Raw genomic sequence first — 12,689 nt, 5'->3', positions numbered from 1 at the left:
GCCAACAAATAAAAGGAGCTCCCACCTCCAGGTTAGTTTCCCTGGCAAAAGTGGGAGCTCCTGTGGCAGGGACAGTGTAAACTGTGCCATCTTCCCCACTCCAGAAGTATTCGGTGACCACGCCTGCCTCAATCTTGGCAGGCCCAAGGCCATGGCTCAAGGGCGCTCAAGGACCTCACATTCAGGCCAGGCAAACGGGCAGGTCGGGAAATGTTCTCTGGACTGTCCTTCATACACCCCATGTCGGTAGTGAAGTCTCTGGAAGAAACCTGGCCCAGATCTGGCGGCGGAGCCCTATGAGGCCCACTACCCTGAGGGGACCATACCTGGCGAGCGGTGTAGCTCTCTTGCAGGTCAACAGCTGAAACAGGGAGGCCGGGAGGAGAGTCTTCTCAGGACCCGAAGGCGGTGGCTGGGCGGGGCTCCACTCTTGAACACCGCCTACCCTGACATGCCCAGAGCGGGTGGGGCGCGCGGGACTGCAGCATGACCGCCACGTCGCGCGGAGCCAAGTAGGTGCTTCGCCACCTCGCGGTCTTGCGCCCTGGCGAGAGTGAGCACCCGGACCTGGGCGACGGGAGCCCTAGGGCGCGAACGAGTGTCTGGAACCCGGTTTCAAGCCGTCGAGGGCGCGCGAGTCGGTCCTAGGGTCCCATGCGCGGTTCGCGTTTTCGAGCAGCGCGTACTTCCTCTCTTGGTTATAAAAGTGGGAAAAGTGCAACGACTGTGGAATGCGGAGGAGGCCGGAGCCCGGTGCAGGCGGCGTGTGCGATTTGCCCTCTGCCGGCCCGTGTGTTTCCTTGCCGATCGCGAGGTAGATTACGCCCGTTCTCTGTCAGAGGCTTACGGGTTTCCAGCCAAAGCACTGCTCACCTTTCCCAGTGCCTCTGGCCTACGTCTCCCCATTCGGAGTGTAACCAGGCCCCTTGAGATTTAAGTACTCTGGCATTTTTAGTAACTGAAGTATTGAAAATTCCGTTTGGTGTTTTTTTTGTTTTTTTCTGTTTTGCTTTGTTTTTTGAGGCCAAGTCTCGCTCTGCCGCTCAGAGTGGAGTGCAGTGGTATGATCTCGGCTTACTGCAACCTCCACCTCCCAAGTTCAAGTGATTCTCTTGGCTCAACTTCCCAAGTAGCTAGGATTACAGGCACGCACCACCACGACTGGCTAATTTTTGTATTTTGAGTAAAGTCGGGGTTTCACCATGTTGGCCAGGCTGGTCTCGAACTCCTGACCTCAAAATGATCTGCAGGCCTTAGCCTCCCAAAGTGCTGGAATTCCAGACCTGAGCCACCGCACCCGGCCATAGTGAAAATTCTGATCAGGCCCTTGCTTGCATGCACATAGTAAGCGCTCGCGTTTTGCCCAATATCTCTTGTTCCCACACTATAATTATAAACTGCTGATGTCCTGTTTCTTTGTCTAGCAGGAGAGAGAACTTTCAGGATCATGAAAATATTTTGCAGAAGGAATGAATGCCATTAAGGACTTTTCGACCAGCTGCTGGCACCTATAAGTCTGGTTGCTCAAAGTTTTATCTGCGACTGTAGAGGCACAGACTTTTCCCCTATCTTCCCAGCAACTCTCCCTCCTTTACACCCTACCCCATAAAAACGCCTGCTGTCATCTCTTTGTTAAGCTACAGTTGAGAGATCTTTCTCTTCTGCCTTCTTGCTTTGGCCGAATTGAACAATCCTTTCCCTATCTCCAAGCACCTGTGTCTTAGCGTTTGGCTTCAGCTCTGCATCAGGTACATGAGCCTGAATTTGGGGTTACACAACATTAGTATGACACTTGGGGAAATTGCCAAATTGACCTTTGGAAAGGTTGGACCAGAATGTAGCTTTCTGGACTCCTCCCAGAACTTCCTCTTTATAACTAATCTTTGTTAGTTTAGAAGTTGGAAAGGTGGCATCTCACGGTTGCTTTTCTTTACGGACTGGTGAGGTTGGGCATGTGTTCCTTTTAACCAACAACACTAGTTGAGTATTTGCTTTCAGCCAGGAATTGAGCTGGGGAGGCGGCTGAGTCCTGGTCCCTGCCCTTGGGGGAGTTCACTGTCTCTACATGAAGATAGCAAGCGTTAAGGTGGATGCAACAACCTGAATAGAGTGTCAGCCCTGAGGGTACAGAGGATGAAATAGTTACCTCTACAAGGAAGGAAGGCAGAGGTCAGGATAGGTGTTACAAAGGAAGTGATAATTTGAGTGAACTTTTTTTTTAGTTTACTAGTTTCTAAAATTATAAATGAACTACATGCTAATTTACATACTGAAATTAACCATAAAAGTCCATGCAAGTATTGTTAACATCTTTACTCAAATACAGGATTTAATCTAAAAACATAAATGCCCACAGTTATCACTGCACAAATGAGAGACTACTTGCTACAGATGTTTTTACACAAGGATCATAACTTCTCAAACAGGATTTATTGTAAAAAGTAAAAGAACACTTTTGTTTTTTTTGAGATGGAGTCCTGGTCTGTTGCCCAGGCTGGAGTGCAGTGATGCAATCTTGGTTCACTGCAACCTCCGCCTCCCGGGTTCAAGCAATTCTCCTGCCTCAGCCTCCCAAGTAGTTGGGACTACAGGCATGCACCACCACACCTGGCTAAATTTTTGTATTTTTAGTAGAGACGGGGTTTTGCCACTTTGGTCAGCCTGGTCTTGAACTCCTGACCTCAGGTGATCTGCCCACCTCAGCCTCCGAAAGTACTGGGATTACAGGCGTGAGCTGCCACTCCCAGCCCAGAACACACTTTTTCTTACCAACTACTGTTTTAAATGTGTTAGCAATTCCATAAAATATAGTTTCCTCACCATCATTCCCCAAATCTGAACTACATTCTGTTGGTTAGATTCCTATGTGGAATAACATTCAAGTTTGGTCTTGGTGTATCACAATACAGGACTGATTTTAAATACTCAAAATTACATGGTTTTCTGGTTTTCAACAGCTTTGACATTTATCTGCATTTCTCAAGTAAGGAAACGTCTTTCTAGTTCATGTTTATTTTCAATTTGTAGTGTGTGTGTGTGCCTGTGTCATGGCACCCTTTGTTAGAGAAGAGCCCCAACCTCCTGAGAATAGCAAGAAATAGCAAGACTACAAAGGAGATGACTAAGCAAGAAAGCAGGTTCACCTGCCACAAGTCCATTGGTACCAATGTAGATGAAATTTGGTGGATCAGATGAAGAAATTTATTATTCAATACAGCATACAGTGGAAGTATCAGCATGGTATAGCACTGGTTGGCCTGTCCTCAAGTCCTATGGAATAAATGCAATGGGCCCGGACAGTAGTTGCACATGCAGCAATTTGCGCCACAACTGAGGGATCCAAGGCCAAGGGCCTAGCATCTTTTGTAGCAAGTGGCAAACAAACCAGCCTCCTTCCCTGAGGGAGTGAGCTGTTGCACGGTAGTTATGCTATGGTCATCTTAACCTACATGAATGCCAATGTGACTAGCTAGAAATGGTTCAGTATTAGGGGAAAGTTAGGCCTTGTGTTTGGCATACTTAGCAAGCACATGCAGAGATGCTCAAGGCCACAGCAGACTGTCTTTCCCAATAGAAGTCAAGGCCTGTCATCATCTGACTCTAGCTTATCTCTGCAGTGTCATCTCATGCAATTTTTTTTAGTGCTCTAAGTTTTTTTTTTTTTTATCATTCTGGACTATTCACCAAGGCCACTTTAGCTGTTGTATTCTTCTAGCTACTGATTCTCTCCTCTTATCTCCTGCCACACAGTAAGATTCCTGAGCACAGACAGTAACTCCTCAATAAATATAAGGATGAAAGGGCCTGAAATTGTGACAACTACATAAGAAAACTGTGTGTCATGATGCTATTAAGGGACTATATTCATTGAATGCTTTATATATACAAGGACCAGGCATAGATGGATCCATGGAAAAGCTTGATACATCTTTATCAGTCAAAGTCTAATCAGAGACAAACCATGCTCATTTGAATAGAGACAGTTTAGTATATGAGGAATTATTAGCTATAACAGGGTATTGGAATAATGAAGCACCGGCTAATAAGAACAAGAGAGCTTTAAAGAGTATAGCAATAGCAGATATAAGGAACAGCTGCTACTCTAATGCTGTGATAGAGTTCCCAAGGAGGAGCCTCTCGCCTCCAGCCAGGGCTGACTGAGACCCTTTTGAAGAGAGTACGGCTATGGCTCATTAAATGGCAAGAAGTCATTGGGAATCTGCCAGTGGAACTTCCCATAAATCCACCCTCTAGAATTTTCTGACACTTTTAGGTTGCTGAGGAAACGTATTCATGGGGAGGAGTCTCCTGGAAGCCTCTGCTATAAAACTGCCCAATAGGGTGCTAAAGAATATTGCTGGCTGCTAAGTGTTTGTGGCCACCAATCAAAGCAGGAACAGATGCTGGAGAAGGTGCTATGCTGCAGAAGTGTGCCAGTGAGCACAATGAGACCAGGAAGCAAAACCCATTCCTCCTGAAATGGCTCTTCAGGGCCTTCTACCTATAACGCATATCATCACAAAAGAGAATAAAGGAAAAAAAAAATGTAAGGCTCAGATCCATTTTCTCAGAGCAGGCAGTGAAGGATGAATTTGGACCTGAGAGACAATACATTGATAACTGGCACAAGGTCTCATGAGGTTGTGTATTAGTCCATTTTCATGCTATTGATAAAGACATATCCAAGACTGGGAAGAAAAAGAGGTTTAATGGGCTTACAGTTCCACATGGCAGGGGAGGCCTCACAATCATGGCGGAAGGCAAGGAGGAGTAAGTCACATCTTATGGTGGCAGGCAAAGAGAGCTTGTGCAGGCAGACTCCTGTTTTTAAAATCATCCAATCTTGTGAGACTTATTCAGTATTCTGAGAACAGCACAGGAAAGATCTACCCCATAATTCAATCACCTCCTACCAGGTTCCTCCCATGACAGACGGGAATTGTGGGAGTTAAAATTCAAGATGAGATTTGTGTGGGGTCACAGCCAAACCATATCAGGTGGTAATATCAAACTCATCAGTAATAGCAATAAGGTAGAGTCTGCCCATTCCCAGATGGCTTCGCTGGTGAATTATACCAAACATTTAAATAAGAATCAATACCAGTTATCACAAACTCTTATAAAAAACAGAAGAGGGGGGAACACATCCCAATTCATTTGATGAGGCCAGTATTACCCTGATATCAAAACTAAAGACATCATAGGAAAAGGAAACTACAGATCAATATCCTTTATGAATACAGACACAGAAATCTTCAATAAAACACTAGCAAACTGAATCCAGCAACATATAGAAAGGACTGTATACTGTGACCAAGTAGAATTAATCCCAAGTATGCAAGGTCTTTTAACATCTGAAATCAATTAATGTATTATGCCATCTCAAAGGATGCCAAAAAAGCATTTGAGAAAGTCTAACACCCTGTCATGATTTAAAAACAAAAACAAAACCAAACCTCAATAACTAGGATTAGAAAGGAACCTCCTCCATTTGATAAAAGACGTCTATGAAAAACCCACAGATAACACTTAATAGTGAAAGACTGAAAGCTTTGCACTTAAGATCAGGAATAAGACAAGGAAGTCTGCTCTTGCCATTTCCATTCAACATTATACTGGGGGTTCTGTCCAGGGTAATTTGGTAAGTAAAAGCAATAAAGATATCTAGATAGGAAAAGAAGACACCCACCCCCCCAACCACCCCCCCCCCCACGCAAACATTGGAACTAACACTAACAAGTTCAGCAAGCTTGCAGGATATACAAAAATTAATTATATTTCTGTACCCTTGAAATGAACAACCCCAAAATAAAACTTTAAAAATAATTCCACTATATAGCATCAAAGAAAAGAAAATATTTGGGAATTAATTCAACAGAAGAAATGTCAAACTTTTTTTTTTTTTTTTTTTTTTAGTTTTGTAGAGATGGAGGTCTCACTATGTTGCTCAGCCTGATTTTGAACTTTTGGGCTCAAGCAATCCTCACATTCAGCCTCCCAAAGTGTTGGGATTACAGGCGTGAGCCATTGTGCCTGGTCAGAAATGTCAAACGTAAACTCTGAAAACTACAAATTGTTAAAGGAAATTAACAAAGATCTAAATAATTGAAAAGGCACCCCACCCCATTTTCATGGTTCAGGTGATTTAATATTATTAATGGGAGGTCATGGCAGGATGACTGTTTGAGCCCAGGAGTTCCTGACCACCCTAGGCAACAAAGTGAGACCACATCTCCACAAAAAATAATAATTTAAAAAAATATTGCTAAGATAACACTATTCCCAAAATTGAAATACAGATTCAATCCAATTTTTCTCAGAATCTCAACTGCCTTCATTGCAAAAAATGACAAATTGCTCCTAAAGTTTGTATGGAAATTCAAGAGACTCAGAATAGCCAAAACAATCTTGAAGAAGAACAAAGTTCTTCTTTTGTCAGAACAAAAGAACTTATATTTCTGATTGCAAAACTTGCTACAAGGCTACAGTAATCAAGACAATGTTGTATAGGTATAAGGACAGACATAGATTAATGAAATGGAATTGAGATACAGAAATAACCCATCATCTTCAGCTAAAAGTTGAGAGATGGGAAAAAATATTTTTTAAAAACCCTCCATGCTTATGATTAGCTGATTTTTGAGAGAGGTGCCAAGACAATTCAATGGGGAAAGAATAATGTTTTCAACAAATGGTGTAGGCACAACTGGATATATACATGCAAAAGAATGAAGTTGGACCCCTATCTTAAACTATATACAAACATTAAATGATTGAAAGGCCTAAATCTCAGAACTAAAATTATAAAACTCTTAGAAGAAAATACAGAGGCAAATCTTTGTGACCTTGGATTTGACAGTGGTTTCTTAGATGCTATACCACCAAAAGCACATTCAGGAAAAAATAGAAAAATCTGACTTTATCAAAATTAGAACAGATAACTCACTATTCAGGAGAAAATATTTTAAAATTATATGTCTGATAAGGGACATGTATCTAGAATATATAAAGAACTTTACAACTCAATAATAAAAAGATAGATGACCCAATTTAAAGGTGGGCCAAGGATCCAAATAGACATTTATTCAAAGAAGTTATATGAACAACCAATAAGCATGTGCAAAGATATTTAGTATCATTAGTCATCTGGGAAATTCAAATTAAATTGCAATGAGATATCACTTCACCTCCACTAGGCTGGCTACAATAAAAAAGACAGATTATAACCAGTATTGTTGTGGATATAGAAATTTTAGAACACTCATCTTGCTGGTAGAATTGTAAAATGGTACAGCCACTTTGAAAACTGAAAAACAGTTTTGCAGCTTCTTAAACATAAAGTTTGCATTATTTATACTTCTGGCTATTAATCATTATGCTATGAACATTCATGTCTAAATTTTTGTGTAAACATAAGCTTTCAGTTTTCTTGGGTATATCCTAGAAGTGGAATTGTCTGCCTACCTTTCTTTCTTTCTCCCTTCCCTTCCCTTCCCTTCCCATAGCTCACTGCCTAATAGCCAAAAGTATAAATAATGCAAACATAAAGCTACCATATAACATGGCAATTCCAGCCAGGGGCGTGGTGGCTCATGCCTGTAATCCCAGCAGTGTAGAAGGCTGGGCAGGATGATCACTTGAGCCCAGGAGTTTGAGACCAGCCTGAGTAACAGAGACCCCATCTCTGAAAAGAGAGGGGAAGGGAGGGGAAGGGAGGGGAAGAGAGGAGAGGGGAGGGGAGGCGAGGGCAGAAAGGAGGTGGGAGGGGAGGGCAGAACGGAGGTGGGGGGAGGGGAGGGGAGGGGGGGGAGGGGAGGGAGAAAGAAAGAAAGGCAGACAATTCCACTTCTAGGATATACCCAAGAAAACTGAAAGCTTATGTTTCCACAAAAACTTAGACATGAATGTTGATAGCATAATGATTAATAGCCAAAAGTATAAATTATGCAAATGTCCAGCAACTGATAAGTGAATAAACAAAGCATGGTATATCATACAATAGAATATTATTTAAACCTAAAAGGAACTAAATGCTAATATGTACTACAATGTAAAATTAATCTAAAAAATATTATGCTAAGTAAAAGGCTACATATTATATTATTCCATTTATATGAAATGCCTTCAAACCATGGAGACACAAAGTTGCTATTTAGTTGCCAGAGGCTGGAGAGACGGGGCAATGGGAGTTATTGTTTCATGGGTACAGAGTTTCAGTTTGGGAAGACAAAAAAGTTCTGGATATGGATGGTGGTGATGGATGCACAACAATGTGAATGTACCTAATATCATTGAACTGTATACCTTAAAATGATTAAAATGGTAAATTTTATGTTTATATATATTTTACCATAATAAAGAATTATTTTCACAGAAAAAGGAGGGAGAGAGAGAAAGAGAGATGAATTGAATGTGGCAAAATCCTAATAATGGAATCTGGATGACGGGCATATAGTTATGTTTTTAATACTCTTCTCTCTAATTTTGTTTGAAAATTTTTCATAACTAAAAACGTAATATGGAGACAGGCAAAATAGATAGCTTCTGCATGACAATTCAGCCTGATGGGGCAAATATATGGAAAAACTTGTTGCAAAACAAACAACAAACACAGCTTTGACCATGCCTTTCTCCTGCCTGAACGCCCTCCGAGAGCATCATATCACTTACAGGGAAAAAACTAAGACTCTCTGTGACCCTCTCCTCTGCTCACCTTGCCACCTCATCCTGCTTCTCCCTGACTTCCATTTCTTGAGCAACACCAAGTCCCTTGTAAATTTACCAAACATGCCCTCATCTGTGCCATTCTTCATGCCTTGTATGCACCCTGCTTAACAATCCAGTCTCCCTCCCTCTGCTTAACCTCTCCTTAAAAACTGGCTTGATCACCAGCTCCTCCAAGGAGTATCTTCTGACCCTCTGTTGAACTGTCCCTCATCTGTGTTTCCATAGCTCACTGTCCATAATTTATCATAGCATCAAATACACCAGATTGAAACTACCAAATTTGCGCAAATGCACATACACACTCAGATCCCAAGAACCTAGAAACCAGTATACCAAAGGCATTGTGTGAACTCTGTGAAGGAGTTTCTGTACCAGGAAAAGCTCCACTAACTTTTAAACTTGCTAGGTGTTTCTCCAGCTTTATGAACATTTAATGTCAGATATCCCTGCAGAGACCACTTAAAAGTTTACTTTTGCTCTAGGCTGAAAACAGTATACCTGAGGAAAAACAGTAACATGACTTACACCTTTGAAAATATCCACTTTTAGGCCGGGCGCGGTGGCTCAAGCCTGTAATCCCAGCACTTTGGGAGGCCGAGATGGGCGGATCACGAGGTCAGGAGATCGAGACCATCCTGGCTAACACGGTGAAACCCCGTCTCTACTAAAAATACAAAAAAAACTAGCCGGGCGAGGTGGCGGGCGCCTGTAGTCCAAGCTACTCAGGAGGCTGAGGCAGGAGAATGGCGTAAACCTGGGAGGCGGAGCTTGCAGTGAGCTGAGATCCGGCCACTGCACTCCAGTCCGGGCGACAGAGCGAGACTCCGCCTCAAAAAAAAAAAAAAAGAAAAAAAAAAAAAAAGAAAACATCCACTTTTAGTTTTCACCTAAATAGTGCAGGTAATTTTGAGTCTACAAGGCTTCTGAAAAACAGCAGTGGATGCCAGGTGCTTGGGGGTGGGGATTGGGGGGTGGAAACAGGACTTCATGCCTAAGGATACGAAGTTTCAGTCTGAGAAGACGAAAAAACTCCTACCCATTGCCACCCTCCAGTTCCCATCCGAAAAGACAACCACCTTCATCTACAGCAATTTTATGTGATTTTTTTTTTTTTTTTTTGAGACGGAGTCTCGCTCTGTCGCCCAGGCTGGAGTGCAGTGGCCGGATCTCAGCTCACTGCAAGCTCCACCTCCCGGGTTTATGCCATTCTCCTGCCTCAGCCTCCCGAGTAGCTGGGACGACAGGCGCCCGCCACCTCGCCCGGCTAGTTGTTTTTGTATCTTTTAGTAGAGACGGGGTTTAACCGGGTGAGCCAGGATGGTCTCCATCTCCTGACCTCGTGATCCGCCCATCTTGGCCTCCCAAAGTGCTGGGATTACAGGCTTGAGCCACTGCGCCCAGCCTTATCTGATATTTTACTTCAGTGTTTAAATATAATACACTGATACTGCTTGATTTCTTAATTTTAAGAGAATGTGTTGACTTCCTGACAAGGTAGATGTGGTTTTGGCTCTTCCTATTTCCACACTCTTCATCCTTCCCTTTCCATGCTTTGCTAACACACGGCATAGTTACAGCACAATTTCTGGTTAAATCAGAAGCCATTGTTTTACAATATTACCAGTGCAAATATTGTTATCTGCCTTGACAGATTGTACATTTTACACAATCCTTTATTTTTCATGGAGTTGGTGATTTCCTCATTTCAGTTCGTTGCTTGTTATTCTATATACTTTGTTAATTTTTTCTACTAGTCTGGCATCGGAGTCTTTTGCCTCACCTTAATAGATTCCAAACTTCCATTTCCATTTTTCCTCTGGAGACTTCCTACTCTGTGCTCCTCCACTTTGGGGGCGCTGCTCTTCAGGCCTGCTGCACAGCTGTCTTTTTGTTAATTGTGGTAAAATATGCCTAACAACATTTATCATCTTAACCATTTTTACTTGTACATTCAGTACATACATAGTGTTAAGTACATTCATACTGTTGTGCAACCATCACCACCATCCATTTCCAGAACTCTTCTCATCTTGCAAAACTGAAATTCTGTACCCATGAAACAATAATTCCCCATCCCCACCTCACCCTAGTTCCCAGCATCTACCATTCTTCTTTCTGTCTCTGTGAATTTGACAACTCTAGGTACTGCATAGAAGTGGAACCATACAGTATGTATGTCCTTTTGTGACTGGCTGATTTCACTTGGCATAATGTTCTCAAGGTTCATATATGTTGCAGCATGTGTCATATTTCCCTCCCTTTTTGTACACCTGTCTTTTGTACCTTCCTGCACTGCTCTCCTTCTTAGATCCACTTAGATCACTTTTATTCCGCTTTCTTGCTTTACCTGTCCATTTTGCTAGAGGTCCATAACCTCAGGTATCTTCTTAAATAAAGAGAATATGAGGCCAGGCACAGTGGCTCACGCCTGTAAAACAGAGTGACGCTGTCTTTTCTCAAAGATCTACTCATGGCCACACAAGGCATCTCTTTGTTGTGTTAGGTATATCGTCCTATGTCCTATTTCTTGTGGCATCATTGAGCTTACAGCAGGCCTCGTTTTGAACTTCCACATGTGGCATTTTTTGAAAAATCTGTAGCTGTGGCAATACTGAGCTTGCATTTCCTCATAGTAGCCAAGTTATGGCTGCCCCCAGTAAAGGGAGATTTAGAGACAATGCTTGCAAAGTTCCTACCAGTAAGCCTGGTGAAGCACTTACTCAACAAATAGAAGTTGTTCTTTTTTACGGGATTACAGTTATTCAAAGGTTCAGAATTTAAAAGCGTTCAGAAGAAAAGGGGAGCCAGATCTGATATTTGTAGATTAGCTTGAATTTTTTTTTTTTTAAATACTATTGAGTTGCCATCCTTGGCAAGGAGCTTGTATGTACAGTGATAGCTGTAGATCCAAGCCAATCTACAAATGTGTGTATAGCACCTGGTTATGAGCATGGAACCTGGACCTAGATTGCCTGGATTTGACTACTGGCTTTACCACTCTCAGGCTGACTTTTTTGTGTCTGTGTTTTCTCATCTCTAAAATGCGGATAATAATCGTACCAACATATCTTGAGTTTTGAGTGAATATATATGAACCAGCTTAGCATAGTATTAGGCACATACTAAACATTATATGAATGTTTGCTTATTATTTTTCAGTAAGTTTATATGATAGGATCACTTTACTCAGCATAATATTAGGCACATACTAAACATTATATGAATGTTTGCTTTTTATTTTTCAATAAGCTTATGTGATAGGATCACTTACTCCTTGAGTACATTGTTTTCTTTGGACTACAGAAGGCTCCCTGGTTGAAAGGACACATTTGTTTTCCTGGTTGTCATTCTGATTCTTTTTTTTTTTTTTTGAGATGGGGTCTCACTCTGTTGCTCAGGCTGAAGTGCAGTGGGGTGATCATAGCTCATTGTAACGTTGAACTCCTGGGCTCAAGGGATCCTCCTGGCTCAGCCTTACGAGCAGCTAGGACTACAAGCATGCATCACCACACCGGAATGATTTTGTTGTTTTTCATAGACAGACAGAGTTTCATGATGTTGCCCAGGCTGGTCTCAAACTCCTGCCCTCAAAGGATCTTCCTGCCACTTGAGCTTGGGAGGCTGAGGCTGCAGTGAGCCACAACTGTATTACTACACTCCACAATGGTCAACAGAGTGAGACCCTGGAAAAAGAAAAAGATCCTCCTACCTTGGCCTCCCAAAGCACTGAGATTACAGGTGTGAGCTACTGTGCCTGGCCCTTAATTCTTCTTGTCAGTGCATGAGTCCTGGTTCAGGTATTATGAAATCAAGTGGTCATCCCACAGGAAACCGAAACTGAAACTGAGCCATCATTCTGGTACCTCAAGGACTCTCTGCAGGAAGACCCTAGGGGACTCTGCCAAGAACAAGTCTAGCCTGTTCTGATTCTGTCTCTTTTTATGTATCTGTATCTCCTCCTG

The sequence above is a fragment of the Trachypithecus francoisi genome, unplaced genomic scaffold, assembly GCF_009764315.1.
Source record: "Trachypithecus francoisi isolate TF-2019V2 unplaced genomic scaffold, Tfra_2.0 Lachesis_group16, whole genome shotgun sequence".
Classification (NCBI taxonomy): domain Eukaryota; kingdom Metazoa; phylum Chordata; class Mammalia; order Primates; family Cercopithecidae; genus Trachypithecus; species Trachypithecus francoisi.
This window is presented reverse-complemented; position numbering follows the sequence as displayed.